This window comes from Scardinius erythrophthalmus (assembly GCF_964197995.2).
Source record: "Scardinius erythrophthalmus genome assembly, chromosome: 14".
Classification (NCBI taxonomy): domain Eukaryota; kingdom Metazoa; phylum Chordata; class Actinopteri; order Cypriniformes; family Leuciscidae; genus Scardinius; species Scardinius erythrophthalmus.
In genome coordinates, this window is record NC_138234.1 from 28,499,874 (window position 1) to 28,527,728 (window position 27,855).

A 27,855-nucleotide genomic window follows, 5' to 3' on the forward strand; every position below is an offset into this window, starting at 1 on the left:
TGTGGTGGGTAGTGGATTGACTCCTGTGTCGATCACTGTCGCAACAGCCTTATCCTCTTCACCTTTTTCCACACTCTTTTGTTTTGCAGAAAAAATACGCATGTTGCCTTCAATGAAGGACAGATGTCGAGCAATGAATCGATCCACTCAAATAGGCAAGTGTTCATGCTTGAAAAGGCCGTGTTTGATGTTTTTAAACTCGGCTTCAAAATTGGCTGAACTTGCGGTGATTTTGGAGCTCCGGAAGTGAGGGATCATTACCCCTGTCCAGAGAGGTAAGTAATTTGCAAGCCAGATTATATGTGGAATAATCTCAGGGAAGAAGTGCATATTGTCATGATCACCATTAGATGTGGCAAGTGGCCTGCTCTCCTCACATATATCTGTTACCCACTGCTGCAGGTCTGTCTGTGTTTGGTCACATGGATCCACTTCCTCCAGGTCCGCACCCTCTACATCTGGAATGATGACACACTCTTCTGCAATTCGGGCTTTTAGGTATTTCTTGCACCTTTCTGAAATGAGGGGGGCTCCAGAGCTGTCACTGCCCTCTGTTTCGCTGAAAGCCACAATAGTAATGCATCTTAGTAGCTCTCTTGCATCGTCCATGGATTGTGACATGAGAAGCTGAGCTATTGACCTGACAAAGAAATCTTTAATGCGATGTGGTTTTTTTTTTCAAGCAGTCCCACCGGCAGATCATCTTGATGCAGTGTGCAACATCAACCCGCACAAAACAAGGTGGGATTTTTGCTGACTGTCTACCGAGTAAGACACCACAACACTCATTGATGTAGGTCTTAAGATCAGGATGAGAAGTAAAAGCCTTTACCAAAGCTCCGAGCAAAGCCAGAGAAAAGTCACTCACAACCTATTTTGGAGTAGGTGCACCTGCGCGTATCCATTCTGTCAGCCAATGTGTTATGGCATTAATATCATGTCTCTCTGACAGCATTTGCACCACTGGGACACTTGAGCTCTCACCCCCTGCCACAACACCCTGATATAGGAATATATGGCCAGACTTGCTATTTGGTCTCTGTAGTTTCCTCACCACTGAGCCAGTTGCATCAAAACTCACAGTGGGGTTAGTAGATGTCTTTGATAATGTCTTGTACATATACATTTGTGTTTGACTCCAATAGTGACAGAAAAACTTGTCTAGTCCAATGTCTTTAATGCTACCACTGTGAGGTGCACTGTATTTTAACATCTGCAATGATAAAATAGGATCCTTGTCGCCTAATTCTAAATCATTTCTCTCTTGCTTTGCTTTGCGCAGGGTGGCCAAATTTGGCAGATGAGTTGGCTCAGGATCTCCAAAATCCATCAGCTTTGTTGCCTCTGATGCCCTCCATACATGGGGTTCCTTTCTTCCCTCACACAGTTCTTTAGATATCTGCACACGCAAGTTACCAGACATGGCACGCCTGGAACAGCCAGTATGCAGGGAGTCATCAGTGTTTTTCAGCGAACACCTGAACATCATTGTGCTGTTTATTTCAGGCTTTTTGTCACATTTTATGTGAATGTGGCCACGACACTCCTTACAGTTGCCTCTGATAACAATATATTTGTCTGTGACTGATGGATAGACCTTGGCTCTTTTAAAAGCAAATGTGCAGGGGCATTTCACTTCTTGCCAAATGTGATGATTTATCACATGCGTCCAGATACCAGGCTTCAAAACTGTGTATTCCCTTTTTTTTGTTTTAGAGAAGTTGTTTTTGTATGTTACTGTTTCAGGCATAAATTCAATCCATTTCTGAAATGGAACTTCAAAATCAAAAGTCCAGCAATCTTTTGGACTGGAGGAAAGGGACCCTGGCTCAAAATCAGTGTCATCACTACTGCCAATTGTTTCATGATCACTTTCATGAGTAAACCCTAAAGCATTCCAGATGTTGTGTCTGTTTAATTTAACAAAAGTGTATAGTGCCTTTGCAGTGATCTTGTTGTCTAGCTGTTTACTAAGCTCTGTCCAGATGATCTGATTAGGAGTAGCTATGTTGCCATTTTGGACTATGGCCTCTTTCGATGAACACAGGACTGTGAAAATGGAATCCCTATCGACTGCTGGTTTCTTAGGCATCTGGCATAAGCAAAACATAATTACCCTCAATTATCCTGACTCCAAAAAATATCATGTACAGCATAAATTTGTTTTAATATTACTGTATTGGTCTGAATATAAGGATAATATAATATAGTAAGGATAATGTAGATGGATAATATATCTTATATTAGGACCAATATGGTAATGTTGTTGACCCAGATTGTCAGTGTTTATTAAACCGAAAACTCATTGCTAACACTAATATCACTAATTTAGATATGAAATGTTAAATACAGTTGCACATGTGACCCATGGTCGTTTTTTAATACTAAAAGGCAACTTTGTGCAACTGTAATCAGCATTTCATGGCTAAATTAGTAACATAAGTGTTATTAATTAGGTTTCTGTTCAATAACAAGTCTTAGCTCTCTTGAATGTTGTACAATTTTTCTTGAAGCTTCTAATATTGTAACTGACAGTTTTAAAACAATGTATACTTACATTGGCCAGAAATTTGGATTAGTAACGACTTTTGTAGTTTGATTTATATCGACCTTTTCTCCACTAACTCTACACCATTTTATACAAGAGCATTCTTGAACAGAAATGTCATTTGGCCCTAGTGGTGGCAGTGAAGTGTAGCAGATGAGACTCGTAAAAATAAAAATAAAATACAACCAGGAGAGACTGAAGTGAAGATAATTGTTTATTGAACACATTATGTGATGACAGAATGTCTTCGTCAATTCTACTTCAAAAGTGTGCTCACCTCGAGGATAGGTTTCCTGTTCTCTTGCCCAAAAATGCTGAAGTTAGATTAAACTACGACTTGATGGCACAAGCGCACAAATTTTGCTCAGAGAGAAAGAGAGTGGCAGAAAAAGCAAGTCTGACATGACGTCTGAACAACATGACGTTTTTAATAAACACTGGGGGCTACAAAAACACTAAAAAGTTGATGTTCTATTTAATTCAGTTAGCCTTGTATAGGCCTAATAAATATCAACATTTAATTTGATTTAATTTCTGATATTTTAAAACCCAACGCAGCACAAACAAAAAAATTACGGCACAAACGAACGAGACTATTTTGGGTAAATTTGGAGCATGTAGGGGGGCAGGTGACGTCATCAACAATAATTTAATGCCTAATATTTTAAAACCCGACGCGGCACAAACGAAACTTTTACCGGCACAAACCAGCACAAACGAACGAGCCTATTTTGGGTGAATTTGGAGCATGTGGGGGGGCTAAGTGAACTCAGAATGACCTAACAATATTATTTTAATATCTAAAAAACCGAAACAGCACAAACGAAACTTTTTACAGCACAAACCAGCACAAACGAAGCACAAACGAACGAGACTATTTTGGGTGAATTTGGAGCATGTGGGGGGGCTGAGTGAACTCAGAATGACCTAAAAATATTATTTTAATATCTAAAAAACCGAAACAGCACAAACGAAACTTTTACCGGCACAAACCAGCACAAACGAAGCACAAACGAACGAGCCTATTTTGGGTGAATTTGGAGCATGTGGGGGGGCTAAGTGAACTCAGAATGACCTAAAAATATTCTTTTAATATCTAAAAAACCGAAGCAGCACAAACGAAACTTTTTACAGCACAAACCAGCACAAACGGAGCACAAACGATTGCGTCTATTTTGGGTGAATTTGGAGCATTTGGGGGGGTTGGTGACGTCATCGTCTATAATTTATTTATTTTTTTAATCTCCTTATATGTTTTTTTATTTTTTATTTATTTATTTTTTTTATTGAACCAAACAACAACAAGATACATACTCTAGCAGAGGAACAAACAAACAAAAAAAACCCACAAACGATTAACAATAAGGGGCATATTCAGAAAAAAAGAACCGAAAACAGCCACATATACAAAAAACAAACAAAAAAACAACAAAAGGGGAGCTATAAAATATCCTGTACAACAACCTAAAGAAACAAACAAAGGAGCAGTACAACATTCAAAACAGTAAAAATTCTGTTATGTCACAAAGTATTTTTTTGGCTGACTTGTACATTTTAACTTTTTGGAGAGATGAAAAAAAAAGTTTGAAATCATTGATAAAACAATTAAATGACGGCTTAGAATTTTTCCATTTACTGCAGTGAATATGATATTTACACAGAAGAATGATCACATTAATTAGGTCCGATACGGACAGATCCAAATTTTCCACAAAATACAGAATTTCAACAGTATCAAGCAAAGGAACACCATCTATTTTTAGAGACAACCAATCCTTAATATTTTTCCAAAACTCTTTGGTAAATGGACAAAAGACAAATAAATGTTCCACTGTTTCTTCGGATTTTCCACAAAAGACACAAGCGTCCACCTCGAATTTAAATCGCTTTTTAAGAAATTCAGCAACAGGATAAATGTTACGTATTATTTTGAAATGAGTTTCTTTAACTTTGGGAGAAACAGGCCATCTAATAAATTTTGAGACAGCCTTTATCATGGTGGACTGCGATAGAAATTCAGGAACCAGCAGTGGTTTGTTAAAATCTGTATATATTTTAGATCTTAGCACCAAACCAATTACCTTGTTATTACATTTCTTATCAACTAAATCTATACCATTAATCAGTAGGGCCGGAAGAGAAGGCTCACTAGTACTGTAATATTTTAAAATACCACAAATCAAATGTAAAAGGGGAAGAGGAACGGCTTTACAGATTTTGTCAAATTCTTTTGTTGTACAAGCCACGTCATATTTCTCTTTGAAACTCTTAAAACTAAGGAAATTACAACTGGGATCTAGGATATCAGTCACAAATAAAATGCCCTTCTCAAACCAATTCCTCTTAAATAATGATTTTTTATTTATTAAAATGACCCTATTATTCCAGAGTGTGGATCTATGGGGAGTAAAATTATGTGTAAATATCATCTTCCAAAAATGAAGGATTTGCTTATGGAAATTAGACATTCTAAGAGGGATTTTATTAACTTCAAAATCACACCTTAAAAGAAATTCCAGGCCACCTAACTTATAGAACAACCTTCTGGGAATGTGGAACCACATTGAATTTGGTTGAGAAAGAAACTCTTTAATCCACTTAATCCTAAACACACCTACTAGTGCCTCAAAGTCAATGGCCTTAATTCCACCTTCATTATAATCTCTGACTAGTTGAGATCTCTTAATATAGTGGGTTTTATTTCTCCACAAAAAATGGAATAAAACAGAGTTGGCTTTACTAATATTGCTGGAGGAGACATAAAGAGAGTGACAAGGATAAGATAATTTGGATATACCTTCAGCTTTAGACAGAAGAACTCTACCAAATACTGTTAAATCTCTGGTTAACCAATGACTTAAGGTCTTTTCCGTGTCAACGATTCGATTTGCAATATTTACATCTTGCCTTCTAATTGGGTTTTTGGATATTGTGATTCCTAAATATTTAACTTCTTGAACAACTTTAATATTACTGATGGTAGAATCCACACTTGTATGAACTGGAAGTAAATCACATTTATTTAAATTGAGAGTTAAACCAGATGCTTTGGAGAAAGTTTGAATGATATTAATTGTTTTTTCAACCATAGATTTGTCTTTTAAAAAAATGGATGTATCATCAGCAAATTGGCTTAACCTAAACTCTTTATCAAATATAATAATACCTTGTAAATCATGTGAATTATTAATAAGTAAAGTTAATAACTGAGTAGTCAAAATGAAAAGTTTTGGAGAAATGGGGCAACCTTTTCTTATTCCTCTTGACACTATAAAACTAGGAGTCATACCAGAATTTAATGAGACATAGCTACTAATATCAGTGTATAATGCTACAAAATTCCTCTCCAAAACCAAGAAAACGTAAAGATTCTATAAGGAAGGGATGTTCAATAGTGTCAAAGGCCTTAAAAAAGTCCAAAAACAAAATATAACTGTCTGTGTTAATAAAGTCATGTCTAAAACATCCAGTATTAATCTAGTATGATTATGAATATTTCTACCTTTAATAAAGGCAGATTGACATTCATCGATAATTTTTGCCAAACCTTTATCCAGCCTTCTCGAATAAACATGAGCTAATAATTTGTAATCATTACATAACAGAGTTATGGGTCTCCAGTTATCCAGCATCAAGTGATCTTTATTGGGTTTAGGGATTAATGTAATGATGCCTCTTTTCATGGAAGGTGAAAGGTTGCCCCGAGAAATACATTCTAAAAAAGCATTATAAAGCAAAAGTCTTATATCTGTCCAAAAATGTTGGTAAAATGCCACCGATAGTCCATCTAAGCCTGGAGATTTACCCTTTGACATTATAAACATAGCATTGTCGAGTTCTTCTATTTTAAGGGGCTCGTCCAAATATGATTTGAAATCCTGATCTATTTCCTCTTTTCTTAATTCTTTTATCTTTGTGAAAAATATTGAAGACTCTATATCGGAGAATTTAGAATTATACAGATTGCAATAAAAAGTTCTTATTTCTTCATTAATCTGATCATCATCTTCAATAATTTTGCCATTGATTGACAACTTCTGAATCTTCTTTTTAGTTTGTCTCTGTTTCTCCAAATTAAAAAAATACGAAGAATTTTTTTCCCCTTCTTCTAACCATCTGGCTCGAGAGCGAATAAAGGCTCCCTTGGCCTTCTCCAAGTATAAATTGTCAAATTTCGCTTGTAAATTATTTAGCTGAATCTGTTCATCTATAGTTAAATCAGTTTTGTTGCCAAATTTGTGCATTTCATTTATCAATTCAAGCCGTTTCATACTTTTAAATTTGCTAATTTGCTTACCAGTCTCTATTGCTAATCCTCTAACATTAAATTTAAACCATTCCCATTTGCTCAGGGGTGACGTTTCCATTGCATTAACATCTTTTAAAGTTTCTTTAACCTTTTCACAAAAACTCTCATTTTCAAGAAGACTATTATTAAACTTCCAAATGACACTGCGCTCACAACCTGATTTATGGAATGATAAGGATAGCAAAACTGCACAATGATCGGTTAAGGGAGAAACTGAAATGTCACATTTCGATACGTTGTTAATTAGATTATTAGATATCAACCAGTAGTCAAGCCTTGAGCATTGGGCCTTATTAGAAGAACTGAACCATGTAAATTGTGATTTATGAGGATTACTCCATCTCCAATAATCTGATAAGTGTAATTCTGAAATCAAATCTGAAATAACTTCCTCATAACAATAACAATTTGCTTTTGGAGGAGAACGATCTAACCAAAGATCATGAACCAAATTAAAATCCCCTCCCAAAATAACTCTATCAACAGCATAGGTGATTTTCCACTTTTTGACAGACTCCTTAAGAAAAACAAGCAATTCCCTATTCAGAGTTTTTTGGTTATAACCATAGATACACAGCAAAATAAAATTTACACCCCCTTGTTCAATTACTACCATAAGCCAATGACCCTTCGAATCACTTAGGTGGCACATAACATTACATGGCATCCTATTAAACAGAACCATAACACCTGCAGAATGGGATGTACCATGACTAAAAAAAACTGAATCTCCCCATTGATTCTTCCAAAATTTAACATCATCTTCCTGAGAGTGAGTCTCCTGTAAAAAAACACAATTCGTCTTTTGCTCCTTGCAATAAAGAAAAATAGCCTTACGTTTTAAATTATCTCTTAGACCCCTACAATTTAAAGAAAGAAATGATAACACCATTAAATCGAATGTGTCTCAATAAACCAAACAATAAGGACGATGCGCAGGAACGAGAAGAATATGTTCCTTTAAATTCTCAGCAATAAAGAAGATGCAACAAACCAAAAAAGCACTATTGTCGTTAAATCAAACACTACCTTAGACAAAAAGGCATATGCCTCCCGCATTTTTTCCTTCCCTATTCAATATTGAATCAGTCATTCGGGGTCCACACGCCGGTTATCAATCAATGCGTAACCTTCTTTAAGGAACGCTCGCTTCCCTCTCTTCCGAGCCTCTTGAACCAACGGCCATAACTTTGTCCGAGCTTCCCTGTCTTCTTTGGAAAAGTCCTCCTTGAACCGAATATGCATTTCTTTGCATACTCTCGCGTCCTTGGACTTTCTCCACACATCATCACGTACATTTCTCATTCCGAACTGAATGATAATGGGCCTTGGCGTGCCATCACTTCTCTTGATCCCCAAACGGTGAACAACATCCACCGTGTCTCGTAGCCGATCAACAGAAAGCGGAACCACTCTGGTTAAAATCCCAATCACCAATTCTCTTGCATCCTCTCCGTCTTTTTCTTGTAGACCAATCATTCTCAGATTCCATCTTCGTTTGTATTGAGCTTGTTCCTCGTGGGCTTTCTTGAGAGAGCTGTTCACTATCTGTAATTCGGCGACTTTCCTCTGCAGCACGGAGATTTCTTCCTTGTTCTCAGAGATAGCGCCCTTGTTAACTTCAATACGCTTATCAAAGCCTTTCAGCAGCTCGGTCTGCTCATCCACTTTTTTGGTTAACAGTTGTAAGGCACTGAGAATAGCCATACTAGTTTCACCTTCTTCCACGGATCTCAACCTTTTTGGGAGCGGGCTATCAATCGGCGTATGTGTAGGATTGGTAGATTTTGAGCTGGCTACATCCATGCCTTCCAAATCACTTTCGTCGCAAGCCTCGTGCAGGGCTAACAGATTATAGTTGTGATTAGACATCTTCACAAAACTAAAAAAATAACTCCAAAGTATTAAAAGAATATTTCCAATGAAAATTATATTTGCTGCATCTTTGAATGTCAAAGTCTGGGAACTAAATGACAACTAATATACAGAGCCCGCAAAAGTTAGACCTCTCACTCCGCCATCTTGGATCCTCCCGAATCGTCATCGTCTATAATTCAATTTCTGATATTTTAAAACCCGACGCGGCACAAACGAAAATTTTAGCGGCACAAACCAGCACAAACGAAGCACAAACGAACGAGACTATTTTGGGTGCATTTGGAGCATGTGGGGGGACTAAGTGACCTCAGAATGACCTAAAAATATTCTTTTAATATCTAAAAAACCGAAACAGCACAAACAAATTTTTTTACAGCACAAACCAGCACAAACGGAGCACAAACGATTGAGCATAGTTTGACGACATTTTGCGTTGGGTGCGGGGCCAACTTGGTATACTTCAAGTTCATTTTATAAACATTTTATCTTAAGTAATGTTCAAGTATATTTTAAGTATACATTATGGAGTAAGTATACTAATGTCAATATGTAGGCTACTAGTAGTAAACTTGTAAGTGTACTATTTTAATACCGCTTGGGACTAAATTGGCCCACTTTTAAAAAGTATATGTTTAAGTGTACTATAAGTGTAACAGTAGTAAACTTTAAGTGCACAACTAGTTCATAATTATGTTTCTCATTTGAACTGCAAGTGAACTTATGGGTATACTAGTAGTTTACTATTTTAATACTTATAGCAACTTTGAAGTATACTCTCAGTAAACTACTAGTTTAGTAGTTTTATACTACAAGTTTTCTTTAAGTGAACTTAACTACTTATAGTTTACTATTTAGATATAATTTTTGCACTTGCAGTAGGCCTATACTACTATGTTTAGATGTTATTTTTTATACTTGAAAAATACCTTTAACTGTACTTTAATTTTAAAAACATTTTATTAGCTTCATGCATCCTTTTTTATCAACACTTGAATGTTGGTAAGTTTCATAAATAAAGGCAACATTTTAAACAAAAGATCAAGGGAACTAAATTGAGTCGAAAGCCTCCAGTGGCGCCCAAGTACCAGATCAGCCACCTAACTGTCACCAGCTCTTCTGCAGTTTGTTTTCTTTAAACATCATTTGATTTTCTTGTGAGTTCATTGTTGTGTGGATTATAATTATACTCTTATTGGTTTGAGTTGTGCTGGATATTTTATCCATATTGTGTGTGATTTAAGTTTGTTTATTTCTTTTGTGTGTGTAGTGAAGTGCTGCTGTTGGGTAGCACCTCGTTTGCATGTGTTGACTCCGCCCTAGAGGCCTGCAGGTAATCAGCGTCTCATTCATACGGGTAGGTGGCTGTTTGGCCACCGGACATTGCGTTGATGTGTGACTGTTTCGCTGGCGCGTCATTTCTCTGCGTTCATCCTGGCTGGAGTTGCCGTGCGGTTTGTGGATAAGCACATGTGGTGCTGAGTGTTTGCAGTCGTTGTGTTTTCATTCTGGCTGGAGGTGAGTGTGACGGCAGCTGGTTATTATCGCTCGAATCTACCGGGCGCTAAACGGTTAACAACGTAACTCTTGTCAGGTGCTGTGCGGCTTGTGGAGAAGCGCGTGTTCAAGCTGAGTGTTTACAGTGGTTGATGAACGCGCTTCGGTTGCCGTATACAAACGCACGTCATATTACTACAATAATCATCGCTGGTGTATAGGCTCTATGCAGCGGGGATTGTGACGTGTTTCCGACTACACTCTCTACTGAGCTAACAGTTTCCGGTTCCGTATTTACGTCTGACGGTTAGCGCGATACTTACCAGCGACAAACATTTCTGGTTGTTCTTATCTAGTTTTTGGCAGCTTAACCATGGAGAAAAAGGTTTTCCGATACCAAAAGCTAATGCGACCTAGATCGGAACATTGTTGTGTGCCGTTGTGCGTTGTGTCGGCAAGATACAACTCGACTGTGAGTTTCCATTCATTTCCAGTGGAAGAGGATCTCAGAAAAAAGTGGATCGCGCAGATCAGGAGAGATGACTTCCAAGTCAACAAAAACACAAAGGTGTGTAGCGTTCATTTCAGACATGATGACTTTATGGAAGGGGCTCGTCTGAAACGTCTAAAAAAAAAGGTGTTTTCCCTACACTGTTTGAGTGGAACCGTCAGGAGCAGCCGCCGAGGTTGAGTGTTTGGGAACGTCGAGAGAGACCGCTGACCCCTGATCCTGACTCGGACGTAGACCAAGAAGATATGGACTTTGATGTGGAGAGGACTGGACATGATTATTGTTCAGTTCCCGAAGCTGCAGCTGTGGACATGGTTCTACATGAAAACGAGGAGTTAAAAAGGGAGATAGAAGATGTACGGAAGCAGTTGGAGCAAACAAAGATCACACACCGCTTTGGTCTCAGGAGATTTGCTGGGTCCGATGAGGACATACGCTTTTATACAAGGTAAGATTATATTGCCTGTGGTAAGCATTTGTAATAGCGTTGCCACTGTCCTGAAAATACTAGTCCACGTTTCTGATAAATATGATTGGAGTTATATACGCTAGTTACACGTAGCCTAGGCAGCCTAAAAGTAGGCTACACTGACCAAAATAATAACAACAACAACGTAGACTAACATAATTATAAGTATGAACACCAGCTGGTGAAACGATTAATCGTGATTAATCACATAAAAAAAAAAAAGTTGTGTGTACATACACATGCATGTACACATTTAAGAAATAATTGCTTGAAAAAATACTGTGCAAAAGCCTCTAAGTGCCATCTGAAATTTTCTTCTCGAATGATAATTTTTTATAAAGCTTGTATATTTAAGTTCAATAATTTCACTTAAATGGCAATGCAAATTACCTATTAATTGTCATTTAAGTGAAATTACTTAACTTAAATATGCAAGCTTTATAAAAAATTATCATTCTAGAAGTAAATTTCAGATGGCACTTATAGGCTTTTGCATCGGAACTCTTCATATATATATATATATATATATATATATATATATATATATATATATATATATATATATAATTCAAATTATATATATATATATATATATATATATATATATATATATATAAAATTTGAATTATATATATATATATATATATATATATATATATATATATAAAATTTTAATTATATATATATATATATATATATATATATAAAATTTGAATTATATATAAATATTTAATATATAAATAACACATTTTTCTTAATATACATACGTGTGTGTGTTTTTATATATACTAAATAATTATACACAGTACACACACATATATTATGTGTACAGTGTACACAAACATTTATTTTGGATGCGATTAATCGTTTCACAGCCCTAAACAACAACCAGAGTTAGTTTAATCATACATACCAAATTCCATAATTGTCATGACTCAATATTGCAAGATTGTAGTTCAGCATTCCTATTTTCTAAACTTTAAACTTACTACAAAGCTATGTATAAGTATTTTATGCCATGTGAGAACCAATGCACGTTTCTTTCTTGACAGATTTGCAACATACAACCACCTGATGGCCTTCTGGGAACTGATTAAACCGGCAACTCACAGGATGATTCGTGTCACCAATTCCAAAGTCTTCAAGGAGCCTGGAAACACTCGGGCACTTCCTGCAATAGATGAGTTCTTCCTGTTCTTGATGCATCTTGCTTTGGGCCTCAAGCAAAGGGACCTTGGTCATCGGTTTCAAGTACATCAGACCACTGTAAGCCGCATCGTAACAACCTGGGCCAACTTCCTGTATTTTGTCCTGGGGTCAGTGTGCATTTGGATGCCAAAAGAGAAAGTACGAGCCCATCTGCCAGAAGAATTCCATCAATTTCGAGACACACAGGTTATCCTGGATTGTACAGAGATCCGCTGCCAAACACCTTCCTCTTTGCTACTACAAAGTGAGGTCTTTTCAAATTACAAGTCTCACTGCACCTTCAAAGCTTTAGTAGGAATGGCACCTTATGGTGCAATAACATTTGTTTCTGCACTGTATGCAGGGTCTATTAGTGACCGGGAGCTGTTCAAACAGTCAGGGATCATTAACCTTCTTACCCCTGACATGGCCATCATGGTGGATAAGGGCTTCTTAATTGATAGCCTAGTGCCATGTAAAATCCACCGGCCTGTTTTCCTGACCAATGGAAAACAAATGTCAGCTGATGAAGTGACACACACTCAGTCTGTGGCTAGGCTCAGGGTACATGTTGAACGTCTTATCCGTCGTGTTAAAGAGCATAAGTTGTTTGACACCGTCATCCCCTTGTCCATTTCTGGTAGCATAAACCAACTGTTCACAGTGGCATGTTTGCTTGTGAACTACCAATGTGGACCACTTGTCAAGGCATGGAGCCATTGAGTCTAAAAACTCTCATCCTTGGTGATATGCTAAGATTTGTATAAATATTGTACATATACTTTTGTAAATACTATGGATTTCACACTGTTCTGTATTCATACCTCTGATCAACAGACAAAACTAAGACAGTGTTTCTTTATACATATTTTATTATAATTTCATAATACAGAACACAAAAATAACCATAAGAATCGAGAGATATATGTATATACATGTGTAATGTAATATAATAGATATATTGATATATTAGATATATATTGTATAAAAATAATAATATATATATATATAATGCTGTACAAAGATAATGTATATATACTGTAATATAATAGATAGGTATATTATATTGTGTATAGTGTATAAATATAGTGTGTGTATGTATGTAAATATTGTTTAGTGTAAATAACTATGAATAATACAATAAATATAATGCTGTATAAAGATGTATATATACATGTGTATTGTAATATAATAAATATAGATTGTTATATGTATTGTATAAATATATGTACATGAGTGTATATATGTAAATCATTTTAATAAGAATAATACAATAAATATAGAATACCATAAATATAATACTGTACAATAATTTCAGAGTAATTGAATGGACCACCAGTGATATGTGGCCACACTCACACTTAACACAGTCATTAAATGAAGCAACATCTGAAATCTGAAATGACTTAAACACGCAAACACTTCAGTAGGTAGTGGTAAAAAAAAAAAGATCTCCTCGGTCTCTAATGGTACGCATTACATCTACATTTTTGTGTATGCGTTCAACAAGCATGTCCTCCTGCGCACATACCACGAAATCGCACCACTCCAAACCTGTTAGGAGGATCTGACCTTGTACTTGCCAATAGTACTTGTGCTGCCTCCTAAGCTGCAGAGAGCCACCAGACATTTTCAGGTAGGGACAGTCAACGTAACTCTTGATGTTGGGGCACTTAATTTCCAGCAGGCCGAATGGTGGGTTTTCAGAAGGATCAAACACGACTCCATCGGGGGAGCACCCCAGCCATGGAGCATCAGGGTGTATAATGAACCCGCAGGGTGAATAGTTGACATTTTTTAAACTGCAGTACTCTGTCACGGCAACTGGCTCCATATCGATTCCTCTCCTCATGTCCTTCGTCATGACAGTCCCCCTCAGAATTCTGTGTGCCAGATTTTCAGCTGATGTATGACAGCGAACATGGCATGCCTCGTGAAAGCGTGTAGATGTAACTCGCATCTTTCTCAGTCGATGCCATTCCTGGCATGAGCTCTGCTCCCGTGTTGCAGCTTCAATCCTGTGGGCCATGTGGAATGACACCTGTAGCGATTTTATATATACATGTTCCTCCTCTGATAACACATGGGCGCATGTGGTTGGCTCAAGCCTATAGCCTTGGATGGGAAGGGAAGGTTGGGCAGGGGCATCTGGGATGTTGATGATTTCCCGCATTTCTGGTGGTTTTTGCTGAAATGACAGCACACTCCCGGCCTGGACAGCCCCAAAAGCTGACTGAACTAATGGGACTTCCGCTGACATGCCCATGGTGGTCACCAGAGGTGCAAGCAAAGGGGGAAAGTCCCTATATACTTCTGCCACTCTCAATGTGGCAAGATCTGGCATTTCCCCATCCAGTGCTTTGTAGAGAGAACTTCTGAAAATGTTGAAGTGAAAAGATGTAAAAAAAAAAAAAAAAAAAACTGCAGCATATTAACTGCATACATATTAACCACATCAACACATCTTAAACTAAAGGTAATATAGTCTCACCTCACACAAACAGAGGTAGAATTTTGGGGTTTGCGGACCTCCATGTCTCCCACCGGACCTGGCCTAACACCCTGACAGCAATGACACATTTTGACATGGCATCACAATAGTTACATGGTACAATTCACATGACAGACAGATGACTTACCAAGGTCCTTGGCTTATGCCAGGTCTGCTCAGTTTCTGTGCAACTGTGCACTGGGGGTACAGCAGGGAGGCCTAATTGTGAAAAGTGTGCTGTTTGATATAGTAGTGCAACCAAATGGTTGCATAAGGCACACCCCGCCACACAGGAGCAGTGGGTGCTCACCAAAATGACAGGTTTCAAGTCTTTTAACACCATCTAGGGAGAAATAGAAGCTTAGATGAGAAATACCTCTTAAGAGATAAACTGTTAACAAGAAAAATATAACTAATAAAAGCATACGGTTGTATTGACTTGGTAAAGTTGTTTTTATATTCGCACATTCACGCTTAAAATGTTTTCCCCGCTTGGCAATTTTTTACTTTTTAGGAAAACTTGACTATGTGACATGGCGCTGTCCATGTATGTGGTACGGAAGGTGCTACCTGTAATGATCCTCCGAATGTACAAAATACATTGATCTCTATATGCGCAGGCGGCTGAGAGACGGATCCGAAGGGACCAATCAGTAAATCAAAAACACACACTATAGTGTCACTAAATTCAGTTCACACATCACTACTGTCCTGATGATTATACTACAACACTTATTTTGGGTAAAAAAAAAATTGCATTATTTTTATGATTTGTTATTATGAAAAACATTCAAAAACTTCACTGTAATTATCTGTATTGTTGCCAAATTCAGATCACACATTGTAATGCAATTATACAATTGTATTGCATTTATCCAAAACAAAGTCTTGTTATATAACCAGCAGGACAGCAGTGATGTGTCATGTGTGATCTGAATTTGGCAACAATACAGAATTACAGTGAAGTTTTTGAATATTGTGTAGTAACACTTTTCGGGGTTTGCACTTTGCAGACGGTCCCTTCTCAGCAGCTTGCGCATAGAGATCAATGTATTTTTTCCACTGCGAAGGAAAGCTCGTTTTTAGGAAAATTAGGCTCAACAATTTCGCTTTGCACTTTCGGTTGTCTGCAGGTGTTATATGTATAGTTATGTGTTAGGTGTTATTTGTGTAGTAACAACTTTTAGTTCACGAGTTACTGAACGCGAAAGTCCGCGAATATGCGACTGTACGAATATAAAACCAACTTTACCTATGTTGTATTGTAGATGAGAGCTACATAGGCCTACTCATTCACATCCATAAACAGTAGACTGAGCCATGTACATTTAGATAATGTTACTTATCAGCTGGGCAACTTATCAGCCTAACCATTACCCTAACATTGACCCTAATCACCCTACTTTCAATTCGTGTGGCTTTTCGTTTTTCCTCATGGATCTATGACAGACTGCCCTCACGCTGTTCTCTCCTGTCACCTTGTTTTTCATTGACACTGTTACGGAAAAAGATGAACATACATTTCGAAACTGGATTACACGTTCTTACACTGTGCTAGTTTGTCTGTTTTAATATAGTAGAGTAGTGTGAAACAAAATAGCTAACGTTAACAAGTTCAGTCACGTCAGTTTCTTGATTACAATATAACTGTTAGCATGATAACGTTAGCTTACTTACCCTCATAGTTGTCGATATAGCTGCCGATATACATTTTAAATCCCTTTTCCCGCTTGCTGTTGGGAGCAGCACATGATGTTGTTATGAGTCGATCTATGTCATTTACCGTGAGACGAGGTAAATCCTGAAGACAGCGACTATAAAAGAGAGCCATATCTGTCCGTGTATAAACAGGAAGTTGAACAGGAAGTTGATAGCCTAGTACACGCGAACCCGGAACTGTTACGTGCATAGAGCCTATTGCTGTTTGGCTTTCTGGTAAGTGTCTTTTTGGCTCTTGTGGTCGTATTTATTTTGAGTAATCTTTAGTCATGGGGTTATCTGGTTATTTCAGCTTGCCTTGGTATTATTTGGTTCTCACTCTGTTGCTGCCGGTGTAGCAGTCGATTCTGTTCCCTATCGGAATAGGCTTTATGCCCAGCTCCACTACTTCCTGAACTTCAGCCAGCTCCTTTGTTTCCTGTCTGCAATTATTGGACAAACTGATTAATCCAGGTGTGCCTGACCTTAGTAACAATAATCAGACACACCTGGATTAATCAGTTTGACCAATAATGACAGACAGGAAACAAAGGAGCTGGCTGAAGTTCAGGAAGTAGTGGAGCTGGGCATAAAGCCTATTCCTGTTCCCCCTGAACGAGCCGTGTCTGCTGACAGCGCATGCGTCAAAGCCTTAATAAACCTTAATAAATCAAAGCCTTAATAAACATTACATTGAAATCTGTAATAATGTTTTAAATTTGAAAAGAAATAATCTGGATTGAATTGACAGATGGGGGAAAATTCGCTTCTAATAAAAATAAAAACAATAAAAAACGCTTAAATTTCGGGAAAAAATACAATCCTTTTTTAACCTTTTGGCTTCCCGTACATCCAGAGTTGTGCTTCTTGCTCGTATTCAGTTCTGATGGTACGCATGGTAACTCGACAACTACGCATGATTTGTAGTATGATTTGCGTAAAGGGAACAGGAATTCCGATAGGGAACAGAATCGACTGCTACACCGGACGAATGACGCGATCGCTGCATGTTGGTATGTGTGATCACTGTGATGAGCCAGTACGGTGCATATTTTAGTTCACATCCGGGCTTTTGCAGGTGAATGAATCTGCCGTTATAAACGTACGTGAAGACTGCTGCTCGAATTGGGACTTTCATTGCTGCTGTTTTGTTCCCAATATCTTTTACTTTTGTTTATTGTTTTATTTTAATAATCTGCTGGCCAGTAGTGGCTCTCATGTGAGCACGCCCAGCATAATATCTATTTTTGAGTTAGTTTGCTTTATTATTGGGATAATTTAACTTCATTTATTTTGTTTGTTTTTGATCTCTTATGGGTTCGCCCTGTATTCTTTTTGTGAATAATATTTGCATTACTTAATAATTTTGTAAGTGATCCTCAGCCTAACAGAGGAAAGAGGGTTGTGGGTGTTAGCTGGCCTTTGAAGCTGGGACAGGCTGGTGACTGTAAACCAATGCACTGAACCTTACTGAAACCCATAACTGCAGGTTTGAGTGCATCATATAATTTGTTTTGTGATATTGGGTATTGTGGTTGTGCCTTGTAAATTAGAATTCATGTAAACTATTTATTTTGTTGTAATTCGCTTTTCTTGTTTTTCAGGCACTGTGAGTCCGGAGCAGGAGAGCTAGTTGCTCTATTTTGGTGGTGGGGCCTGATGCACCGTGTGTGTGGTCTAATAACCTATAGTGATTGATCTTGGTTGATGTGAGGGTGCAGTGTAGTGCACGTGTTTGTGCTTCTCGACCATTGCTGATGTGGAGAAGTTTGGCGCTAGCTCATCCTGCTTCCGGTAATCACAAGTCCTGATAAGTCTGTATTGTTATTGTGTGTCTGTGTGTGGAGTGATGATTGATCCCAATTGCCGCATATTTTAATATTTTACATTTGTCCAATAAAGAATATTTTTGTATTTTCTTATGCCCACGTCTCCAATTCTTTGTGTAAGGGAAACACCGAACCTGTGTCCTCATTAGGATACTTCACTGGTTTAGTGACCAGGGTGGCGTAGTCGACTCTTCTTTAAACCTCTTTCTGTAATAAACCTACTGTTCGCCACATGTGGATAACCTGAGGACAGCCTGAAAGAGGTGGTTCTTTATTGTAATATTGTTGGCTGTTTTGCCCATTTCTGTCCACCCAGCATTTTCAGGGTGACCGGACGCGGCACCTCGACTTGATGAGCCAAACTGATGAACTCTTTTAAAATTGTGTCTTAGATTGCTTGTTGCTCTGTTTAATGTTTAATTTTTTTTATATTATTGGGCTATTGTGTGTGTTTCGTGTTACTTTACTTTTCTCTCTTCAGAATTGGGGCAGCCAGTTGCAGAGAATAAGCGTCTCCTCCCGATTGTGGTGGGTTCTTTTACCTGAATGCTGTGCTCACAGTGAGGTGTGGAGTAAGAGTGCAGTGAGTGTACACATATGATTGCTATATCCTTTCTGCTAAGGAGAGCCAGCGCCCCATTCTGAAGTGAGCGTCGTGTGTCATTTTTGTTTAGATTATTTTGATTGGTGTTGTCTTTAAATAAAATGTGATATGCTTTTATTTCCGAAAATAAAGTTTTGTATTGTTTGATACTCCATGTCTGATATCTGACTCTGATCAACGAACCTCTGAGCCTTGTTTAATTAAAGGGCATTTCCCCGGAAAGAGGCCCCGGGGTGGCGTAGTTGGTAATTTTCCTAAATCTTTAGTGTACCTCTAGTCAAAGCTGCCACACATGCAATAAACCAATCAAAGTCTCATCTCCCATTCCCTTTAAATGCCAGTTGCGCTCGTGCCATGGTGGATTGCTATTTACATGGTGGAATTTGCAAGGGGAAAAACCGAACGCATCTCCCTAGCACAAACTATATCTTTGTGTACACAATATTAATCTTTTACATTTTACATTTACAATAATGCGCCCTTTAAATAACAAAAAAAATAATAATACTGCGCCATTGACTTTAGACCAGGTTTCATTTGGTCAATGGTGCAGTCTATTTCAGATGCCTCAAAATAGCAACGCACCAACAATGCGCCTGAACACACCTCATTTTCAGACCAGTAGCCCATGGGCGCACATGAAATGAGGACATGAAATGAGGACATGAAAATGATAACTGTGTTGGGCTGAAACTAGCAAAGGTGTATGATGGGGCCCACTGTTGCAAAACTAAGACCTCAAACCTCAAAACAAGTCTCATCTCAATTTATTGTGTGTAAATGTATGTCTATAATTCCATGTTAGCAATGGTTTGGCAATGTGAATCTTGAATCTATTAACCTTACTTATAACAATGTATAACAATAGATGTATAGAACAAAAGTGTATGTGTGCCAATTAATTCAAAAAGTTAAATAAAAAACAAGAAACATACACAACCAAACCTAAATGCTGATACTGTATGTGTGCCTATAGACAAGCCAAGTTTTGGAAAGTCTGTGAGTTTGAGACTTTTGCTTTCTCTCTCTTTCAGTTTCTCTAGGTCAGAATGAGGATGTTACTGGTGACACAACATACTTGCCTACTCACTCACCCTCTTATCTAGTTTGACAACAATCCTGTGTCTATTTGTTTTTCTCCTCCCATCAGTCTCTATCTCCTCCCATCTGATCATCAGAGAATATCAGCCTTGAATCTCTCAGCTCTTGTTCAGTCTATCAGGATGAAAACAAGAGAGAGGAACTGTGAGGAAGATCTTTGTGGACTGAGATCAGATATGAAAAAGAAACAGGTAATATCTTGTTGTAGAAGATTGATATGTGAATTCATTTTTGAAAACCATTTTTAAAAAGGCAGGCTGTATTTCCTTGTTAATTTCAATTCTCTCTCTTTCTTTTTTTCTCTGTAGGTCAGAATGAGGATGTCACTGGAAGTTCTGCAATCTTGTCCTGCTCTCACAGTGTTAAAGTCAAGACATGACAGTATATTAAAGACTCAGTTACAGCAGGAATATATGAGACATCATTCAGAGAAATGTTTCACTTGAGGATCAGGATCCAGAACACAGTGTTTTCTCAGAGGAGTTTAAGAATGAAGCTTCAGTCTCATATTAATGTAAGTCTGAGAACATTTACTCATTTACTGCTGTTCATTTCACTTACTGATCAAACGTCACATCAGACATCAGGGGTGCGTTCCCCAAAAGCATTGTTAGACAACTATGTTCGCAAGTTCCGTCGTTATCAGCATAGTTCAAGGAGTCGGTGTTTCCCGAAACCATCGTTCTAACAAACATTCGTAAACAGCATTGCAAAGTTGTGTGGTTCGAACGACAGCTCTCGACCTGTGGTTAGAAGCATAGTTTCTAGTTTACATGACATGTGGACTAAGTAAATCCTTATTTTGAGCAAGCTGACATTCAGTACAACCCATGTTATTTATTAAGAATAGGCCTACATGCAAATGTCATTTACGTATTTTAGTTTGCCAAGAGATTTAAAGCACAGTTTTTGAAGACTGCACATGTGTGAACGTGCTCTACTAAGAACGAGCCAAATATTGAGTCTGGAAATAAGGCAAAATAACTGAGAAAAATGAGAAATAGTCCTCAGATGCCCATCTGTAATTTATATTAAAAATCTAGCGTTAATTCGATCTCAAACAGATTTCTCCAACGATGCATGGTACTATGGTAGTGAAGCAGTGAGTTATGTAGTTGTACGGGAAACGCACCCCAGGACTTGTATAGCATCCTGCTGAAAAGACCAGCTTATTTTTATTATTATACAAACTTGATGATTTTTCAGAGAAACAATATTTTGTACAAAATATTTGGTGCACTACAGTTAAAACATGCTAATTGGTTTAAATTAAAATCAAATTAAAACCTGCAAATGTTTTTAAACATCAAATTATTTGGAATTTTAGTGTAAAATAAATTTTGCCAGGTTTTGGCAAGTAAAAACTATGAATTACTAGATAATTTAGGCAGAAAAAACAGTAAAAGGACATTCAAGTCATTACATCATAAATAATTCTTATCAGTAATATACATTGCTGTGTTTTGTGTGATTTTTGATGTAATTTAGTTAATGTTTATTGCATTATTTTAGTGTTGTGGGAAAGTTAAAGTAGGTATATTAACATTGTATAACTTAATGAAATATAAGGTTGGCATACTGTTAAACTGGAACATTGTCACTGTATTTTTTACGGTGAATTTCTGTTAAGCACAGCTGCCATTTTTACAGTAAATTTAACTAGATATTTTTTACAGTCTAGTCTAACCAATGAAAATGATAAATACAATGCTTTTAAGATAAAATAACGATAAAGATACAATAAAAAGCTTTTGTCATATATCTTATTGATGATTAACATGCATATGTGACAGACAGATGATTAGAGATTCAATGACTAAGATCAGAAACATTATGATATTAATAATGGTGAAAATTCAGCAGAAGATCAGGAGTCTTGATTAAAGCCTACCGAAGTAAATTTAAGATCAACGTATATCTGCGTATGTCTGATCACGTGATTCTGTTGGCGTCACTTACGTCTGATGTCATACGCAGAACGCATTGCCGAAGCTGACGAGCACTCTCTGTTCAAAAAAAGTAGAATTTAATACTAATTGAAAAAGCATTTTATGCAATTATATATATATATATTGATAATATTGGTCCACCATGATGATCAGGTATGTTTGCTGAATGCAGAATGAAAAGCTGTTTGCACACACGTGTACTCAGCAGTGAAGGCCTGATGTAACGTTAGCTTGTTGCTCGTGTTCGTGTTTGGCCTGCTGTGTTTTGGTTGTCAAATGCTTTATTTTAACTCAAATTAAAAAGGAAATCTGTTGTTAAAACATTAAACATGAATTGGTTAATTAATGATTATAAAGTTTGTATGCATAGTTTATCTGCTGTAACTATTATTTTGATTAAGAGCAGTTAGCATTAGAGCTTTTTTTGGTACATATGCAGGGAGTTTTATTTGTCGTGAATTCAAGGATTTACCAATATGATAATAAAGTTGCCCCCTTAAAAACATTTACTGCCAGTTTGTAACATATTTAGAGATGAATTTAGTGACATCAGTGATCAGTAATAAAACTAAGTATGGGAGGGACACACTATCCTATCTTACCATCTTACCTTTATTATGTGTGTTATGTGGGAATCAAACTCATGACTTTAGTGTTTGCTATTCAAGTTAAACCACAGGAAGTTAAACTTTTTTTTTTCTGCAGTTGTGGCTTCATCTGTGTGTTTGCGGTGCTGATAAACAAAGGTGAGCATCTGAACAAACTACAGTTGAAGGATAAATGAACTGACTGTTAAAGTACATTTACAATTACAGTTTGTGTTGTTTCAGTGTCTCTGCAGGAAACAGTAGAGGCTGTTATTGGTGGTTCTGTTCTCCTGCCGTGTTCTTCCGCTGAACATGATCTGAAACTTCAAGACATTAATGTACACTGGAGACACAATGGCAGCAAACTTGTGTATGATATAGTCAAGGGTGAAGATTCACTAGAGTCACAGGACCCTTGTTACAAGAACAGAGCCGAAACTTTCCCATTCGAGTATGAGAGAGGAAACTTCTCCATCAAACTCACAGATCTCACTCGCTCTGATGCTGGAAAATACACCTGCCAAATCACTCCCTCAGATGAACAGAAGACTGTACAGCTGATCATCAACGGTGTGTGAAACTAGTGGATTAGTGCATTAAGTTTTTAATTGAATTAAAGTTGTCTGCTTTAAAATCTAAATACTGCAAGAAGTTGATCCCATATTTGAAGTTCATTAGTGATGTTTCAGTCTGAATGTTTCTGTATATAAATTATAGTTGGTTCTGTTATCTTTATCACAGTGAGGTAAAGATTCTTGCTATACTTTTTTGTTGCAGAAACTGAACCAGACAGTGGGGAAACATCATCGCCTTGGCTCTGGGTTGGCATTGCATCTGGAATTATAGTTATAGTTATAGTTATAGTTTTCATTTGTAAGGACTGATTTTACTGCTAAGACAAAGCAATAAAGTAATAAAGCCATAAAACGCACCCTAGACAAAAAATAGAAAAGACAGAGCACAGGACAGACCTGCATTATTGAGTGTGACTTAGCCTGTCCAAACTTTTCTTCTTCCTTATCTCTGCATCCCCCTCTCCCTCCTCCCTTCCTCTTCTTCCTCCTCAAGTCACCAAAAGTTCACTAAGAATGTCTACATATCACATATGATGTATCTTGTGAATCTATAGTTTTTCCTTTTCATGTTTGGTATAATTTTAAGTGTCAGTGTGATTGGTAAAATGGTCTTAATTTCAGTGCAGTCATTGATTTAATGAGAGAGATTGAGAACTTAGGAGAATCCTGTTCTCCTCTCTGGGTGATATCTCTTAAAGATATCTCCCGAAACCAGGTCCTACCCCCTGGGGTACATGGATTGACCCAAAACAACTCTAAACAATATTTGTATAACCCTTTTGTTCTGGTCTGGGTATTTAAGGCTAGGTGACAGAGCATTCTTTGGGACCCTTTACCAAGATCAACCCCATACAGTGCGGTTTCAGTGTTTTCCTGTTGGAGAGCACTGACACATCACTGTGTGTCTCTGTCAGGAATGCATTGCTTACTTTTAGAGTCATCTTTGAGTAATTGATGTCATGTATTTATTATTTTTGAATTGGCTTTTAATCACTTGTATAATTGGCATGATACATTTTACCTGACAAATAAATGTTATATCTTCATTTATTTAAGTTTTTTGAAATCATTATTTTAGTAGACTATGAGGAGGCTGGTGCTACCGCAGCTCTGTGTTCAGGATAGGTCAAACTAAAGGCGCATATGAACGGAGCAGTTGGCACGTCATCTGAAGACCTTTTGATTTCTGTCTATCACTGACTTGGCAAGTTGTAAGGAAGTGGCTAAATAAACTACACTTTTTTGTATGAGTGAGCAGTAGGCATCTGACTTAAGAGGTATTAGCAAACCCTGCCCCCTCTGACCAAGATCAGACTGGCGAGGCTGTGTCCATGAAATCCACGTAAACCCGGGGCGTGTGACATCGGGGCATCGGGTCCCTTAATGAATTAATAATTGAAAGTATGGCAGGGGCGGTTCTAGAAGCAGGGCCACAGGGGCCCTGGCCCCTGCTGAAATCTGATTGGCCCCTAATTGGCCCCCGTTCCTAGGGGTGGGGGAAAAAATCGATTCTTAGATGTGTCGCGATGCGGACGTGGACGATTCTGAATCGATTCAAAAATGTCAAAAATCGATTTTCTAAAAAAAAAAAATATTTTTCCTAATAACATAATATTGACGGAACGCAAAAGGCGGAACTCTAAAGCGGACCTGCAGTGCGCGGACAGTCTGTGGCGTGCACATAACAGAGACGCATGATGGCTGAGCGCCAAATTCGAACGCACCCTGTTCGTTAAAAGCTAACGTATGAAAAAATTGGCAATTTCATTGTTACCTATTTAGTATTTTTTGTATGAGAGCTGCTTTCTGTATTGTTTAGTTTTCACATCCATATGCTGTAAACCGATCTGTTATACGTACGTTATACTGCCCTCCACAGTCACAGTATCAGTGCAATGCCAGTCACAAAAAGTTACATTTTGACTGTGCCCTTTGCAGGCACGTGCACACATAGACATCAAAGGGGGCTTGAGCACCTGCCCTTTTTATTCCTGGAGAGAAAGTGCCCTTTTTTCTGGGGTGCTTTTTTTCTATTTTTGAAAAATAATATATATTCCTGTTTGCGCACAGCTTCCCTGTCAAACAAATATATTTATTGAATTAATTAATTAATAATAATTTAGCCGTAAATAAAATGACCCACATGATGACCTTTCACCTCATTCCTCACGCTGCACGCACATTTTTTTTTTTATTTCGCGCGGCTATGCGCACTACCAGAGGATGTCTTCAAATCTGTGGCTGGTAAGTGGCGTTTCATTCTCAGCGAAGTGATTTTGATGTTCGTTTACTTATTATTATTTTACAAGGACGACGTGAAGAGAGCATGCAGAGATGTTGTTTATATTGCTGTGTGTAACGTTAGGCTATAGAAGTAACCCAGTCAGCAAATTACCTTTGGCACAGATGTGGGCCAGATAAACAGCTGAGCTGTGGCCCAGATTAGTTTGTGTTTGCCGGCCCAGATATGGCCCACATCTCCTTTGCCAGAACTGAACCAAAGGACTGCCATAACTCCACCAAGCATGAGCCAAATACTACAAATTCATGTGGCCCATATGTGGGCCTGGTATGCAACTTTAGTACGGTTGAGTTCTGTTAAAATCTAACGGCCCTTATGTGGCCCACATGCAGCTGACAGTATTTAAAGTCTTAACTCACAGGTAAATAAACACTCAACAACAAATGGACTCAAAACTATTTATTTTGACAAGCATTTAAATAATTACAGCTAAAGTGTTGTACTTAATTACAGCAGTATTCAGTTGAAAACATTTCATAAAAATAAATATAATTACAGCAAGAGTTGAATAATAACAGTAGTATTCAGTTGAAAACATTTATCAAAATAAATATAATTACAGCAACAGAGTTGAATTTAATAATTACAGTAGTATTCAGTTGAAAACATTTAAGAATACATAGAATTACAGCTACTCAGTTGTACTTATTTTAAGTAGAATTCAGTTGAAAACATTCAAGAATACAAATTAATAATATAAATAGCATTCAAAGCTAATTTTTTACAACAAAGTTCGAAACACTCGATCAAAGCTTGTATTAATGTTATGTTTAATTAGTCCAATGAGAGTAATACAAATAAATCACAGTTGGTAAAGAGAACTTTAAAGAGAAATTGAGAAAGTTAAAGCAAACTTGAAAGGTAAAGAGTTGAGAAGTGTGTTGATGTGCAGAGAAGTCCCCAATGAGGGTCGGCAATGTGTTGATCTTTTCTAGTATGGGGATTCTGCCTGACTGCACCTGCAATAAAGAAGAATTTAAATAATGTAAGTAGCAATACAACCTGGAAGCTAGAGCTGCAGGATAATACAAAAAATCATTAATGTAAATATCCTTTAATATTTTAATTGCAATTATTAACAAATTAAACACCTCTGAATTACCAGTGTATGAAAGTTTTTTTCCAGTAAATTTTCAAAAGGAATTGCAAATTGTATTTTTCAATATGTGGGCCAGAATTATACCGTAATTCCTTATGACAAATTATTTTGATTTTTAGAATACTTTTGCACCAACAACCGGATAAAATTTACAGCACTGCATGTATTCTGCTTCTTTTTAAAAAAAAAGACATGCACACTCTAATGTAAAAACACACCAACACAGATAGCATTAATGTCATGTTTTAGTCCAAAGACAGAGTCTACAAAAATAAGTGTTTTTACTAACACAAAATAAACTCAAGATAATCTGCAATGATGCGAGACAATTTGGAAGCAGAAACACACAAACAATAATGGGCCAAGTACTGAATGCAAGGAGGAACATAAAGGGTTAGTTCACCCAAAAATGAAAATTCTATCTGTAATTACCCTCAAGTTTTTCCAACTCCTGGGTTGTACGTCAGAGCGTAGACTCACTATTGGCCGACGCTGGTCATGTGTGGGATGCTGGCCAGTCGTGAGCCTACGTTCTGACGTACAACACAGAAGCGCTGTGCTGTTACACTACGTTGAATAAAGTCTTTATTTTAGCTTGTTTTGCGCACAAAAAGTATTTTCGACACTTGATAAACTTAAGGTTCAGCCACTGTATTCTTGGACTATTTTAACAATGTCTTTACTAACTTTCTGGGCTGGCAAGTTTCAATAACAGAGAAGCCTATGGAGGAGTGAGACAGCTCTCAGATTTCATCATAAATATCTTAATTTGTGTTCCGAAGATGAACGAAGGTCTTACGGGGGTGGAACAACATGGGTGAGTAATTACTGACAGAATTGTCATTTTTGGGTAAACTAACCTTTTAAATACACAGTGATAATGAACTAAATACAGATAGTTGTAGGCATGCGCTGGTATGAGACTTTGACAGAATGATAATCTTATATTGTGATTACAGCTTTAAAATGTATGATTGAAACAATATGATTCGCAATATATAAAAAATAACTTTCTTTAAAAACAAAACATAAAACTTCTAAATAAAAAAATGCAGTCACTTAAGTGAGCCACGGATGTGATCAGGTAATGACAAAAAAAGTTGTTTGGTTCGATACTGAGATAACAGAAATAAAAATACAATGTTCTGTAAAGCGGTTTTGAAAAGTTGTGAATTGTGCAAAGTGCAATACAAATAAAAGTGACTTCTAAAAAAGGTCTCACC

At 37.3% G+C, this 27,855-nt stretch overlaps 1 long non-coding RNA gene across 1 annotated transcript; it reads left to right on the forward strand.

Annotated features, from left to right (window-relative positions):
• The first annotated feature begins 20,231 nt into the window (after positions 1-20,231).
• LOC308701462 lies at positions 20,232-24,811 on the forward strand. The gene is made up of 5 exons (XR_014031441.1): positions 20,232-20,311; positions 20,429-20,634; positions 22,775-22,815; positions 22,900-23,226; positions 23,434-24,811. It is a non-coding gene; the product is annotated as an uncharacterized lncRNA (long non-coding RNA).
• Positions 24,812-27,855: the final 3,044 nt, after the last annotated feature.